Here is a 3,659-nt window from a genome sequence, read left to right as displayed (position 1 = left end):
TTGTATGTAATGTATATTTATGTGTATACTGTATATGTGTCTGTTTTCTTAATGACTGTGATTGTTTCAGCACTTGTACCTATGAGGTAATGAGACAATGAAAAGTGCTTCATAAATAAAATAAAGTATTCTTATTCTTATTCTTGTCATTTGGAGAGAGAGAATGGAGGGATAACTACTTAAAAGTGGTTGTAATATGACTGTGGGACATGATGACCCAAAAGCAGCATGCTGCTAATCTTCAATAATCAATACATTCACATTGAAATGTCAATGGATTGGTCAGTATATATGTCCTTCTGTATATATATAAATCGATTATATGGTTTCTGCTTTTTAGTTGCTGAGAGAGGGAGTGTGTGTGTGTGTGTGTGAGAGAGAGAGAGAGAGAGAGAGAGAGAGAGAGAGAGAGAGATAACTTGCCTCTTGGCTGATGCACAAATAGTGCTTGGGGTGGAAGAAGTACTGAATCAAAGAGACCACAATATGAATTTTAATGGCATGAGTCTAGTTGGCCATAATCTGGACTGTCTCCAGTAACACATTACTCTAAACAGAAATGTCAGATTCTGCAGCTGTTCGAGATTCAAGATTCTTCTTTGTCACATGTAATGTACGGTGTACAGTCACAGTGAAATGTTCCTGCTGTCTCCAAGATTATGCTCAATACAAAAGGTAAGATGTTGGCCACAGGTACTTCCCAGACTGTCCCCGACAAGATGGACAGGCAACTCTGAGTTTGATTCAGTGATGTACAGTACAGTATAAAATTGGAGAGATGTGCATGATTGAAATCAACACTGAAGATTGAACAAGGGGGGGGAAAGTATTATTGTGAATGTATTACTGCTCAATGAGGACACTTGGTGGCCTTAATGATAACTGCAGAAGAATGTCTAAACAGAAGAAGTTGAATTGGTGTAACCACAATGCAACACACAGTAGATGGTGCACAAGGGCTGTTTAGTTCCTGAGGAGTTGGCAGGGTAACAGAATAACAGATTGAGGAGCATCATAAACAAGCCAGTTAGATAACCAAACCATATGTATCCACGGATTCCTCATGTGCAAAGTATGAACCAATCATGTGGGAGAATGAAACAGTTTGGAACAAGTTCATTCTAAGTTACATAACTACACTATAAAATGTTACGAGCCATTTTCATTTCATTTTTCTTTTTAGTCATTCAGCAGATGCTCTTATTTAGAATGATTTACAGGAGCAATTAGGGTTAAGCAGTACCTTGCTCAAGGGTGCATCAACAATTTTCACTTTTCCTTTCTGTGGGTATTTGAACCAGTTTTGTTAAAGGTATAACATGGTCATTTTCACTTTTTCGAGTTTGTAAGTGCTATTTGCACAAGAGGACATTGAAGATGGTGATTAAAGACACATGCCTGAGACTCAGACCCTAAAGATCCTGAAGGTCATGCAAAAACATGACAATCAAATGTGGCTTGTGTGAGGCATGACAAAGACATGTCCTATGCCAGGGGGTTATTCTCACGTCTGTCTGCACATGCAGAGAAATGCTATGGCATTTTTTGTTAATTAGTGTAAAGGCAAAACAGAACATCAGTTAGAAGAATTCCTACCATGTCCTGAGGTGTTGTGTTGTGAGTGGTGACAGTTGCATTTGACCTATTTTGGTCTTTCCTATGTTGATTGTCGTGAACAGTGTGCACACACACACACACACACATGCACGCATGCAAGCAAGCACATGCACACGCACACACACATGAATACGCGTGCGCACACACACACACACACACACACACACACACACACACACACACACACACACACACCTCCGCCCTCACTTTTACCTACAGTAATCCAGTGTGACCTTTCGGTTATTGCCCCAACACTCTTGACTGCTAGGCTACATCATTCATATAGTCAGTAATTGACATTATGAATGATAATATTCTTTTGACAGAGACATTTATTTTCATTTGGGATGTTTCTGTAGTACTAACTACTACACCAGCATTCCAGCACGACCTCCCCTCTCTTCTCTATCCAGTAACCATATGGGACCACTTATGGCCCATAGTATCAGCTTGCCAGACCAGTGGGCCATTTAAAGTGGATAGACATATACTAATGCCCACCTCTCACCTCTCTGAGCCTCCTGATGGCCCTCAGCCTGTAAATCACCCATAAAACACACTAATCCCAACAGGTCTGCCAATTAAGAAATTAAGTCCCTCGGGATTTGGAATGTGATGAGAAGATTAAAAGATAGACGCACACCTGCTTACATTAATCAGCAGGGTAATACTGGTTAGTCAGGTCAGAGGTTCACATGGAAGGGTCATCGTAGTTAGGCAGTGAGTGAGAAGAAAGTATAAGAGTATAAGACAATAAAACATTTAACTTCTGGTAACACTTTATAATAATGATCAGTTAAAAGGCATTTATAAAACATTTGTTAATAATGAACTAATCATTAACATATCATTTATAAACATAACCACAATGATTTGTAAATATACTAGTTAAAGATGCACAAATGACAAATGATGATGATTTATAACACATTATCAACATTACTTGTAAATGATGTGTTCAACATTAAGTAATGTTAGTTAATATGTAGTAAAACATTTGTAAATGATTTTAATAATGCCTTATTTATTTGTTTTTCAGGTTATCAAATGATTTGTTAAACATTTACTAAAAGTCTACAAATCATTTGTAGACATTATTGCAGCCCCAAAGACCGTTATAAACTACTAGTTTATAATGAACTAATCATTAACACATAATTTATACATGTTTATAAATAAGTCATATATTATTTATAAATACACTAGTTTAACATTAAAAAATGATCTGTAGGTGATTTATAACACATCATCAACAGTACTTGTAAATTATTTGTTCAACATTAAATAACATTAGTTAATGTGTAGTAACTCATTTTTAATTGCTTTTAAGAATAACATTTTACACCAATTACTAGAAGTCTTTGTTTTTCATGTTTAACAAATGATTTGTAAAGGTTTTTGCATCTGCTAATCTAAAGTGTAAACTATTAATGTCTATAAAACATCTATAAATCATTTGTAGAGGTTTTTGCATACGCTAATCTAAAGTGTAAACTATGAATGTCTATAAAACATCTATAAATCATTTGTAGAGGTTTTTGCATGCGTCAATCTAAAGTTGAAACTATTTATCATTTACAAATGTCTTATGGACTTTTTCTTCACCTGTTATAAATGATGTGTAAATGTTGTAGACAGCTTTATTCCTTTGTGACATCAAAAAATAACTACAGAATGATGAAAATAGAATTTTTACAAATGTCCATAAGACATTTGTAAATGATGAATAGTTTCAACTTTAGATTGAGCACACACACAATCTGGAGAGAACCAGAGAGAACCAGACAGGGAGGGATGTGGGAGGTGAAAAAGAACAGTTCTGAGTCATTCCTCAGTGGGTGTAGTTGGGGGTGTGCTAGGGGAGGGTTAGGGTACCTACAACGTCCATCCTATGAGCTTATTTGAATCACAGTTTTGGACTGATGTTATCCCGATGTGCTGTGACTAAGCAGATTTCACCGATCTCTCAACTCTGAGGTCTTTGGGAAGAGTTAGCACACTAATAATCAAATATACAAGGACTTGTGTTCTGATTCAATACT

The sequence above is a fragment of the Borostomias antarcticus genome (genome assembly GCF_949987555.1).
Source record: "Borostomias antarcticus genome assembly, chromosome: 3".
Classification (NCBI taxonomy): domain Eukaryota; kingdom Metazoa; phylum Chordata; class Actinopteri; order Stomiiformes; family Stomiidae; genus Borostomias; species Borostomias antarcticus.
Note: the sequence above shows the minus strand (reverse complement) of the source record.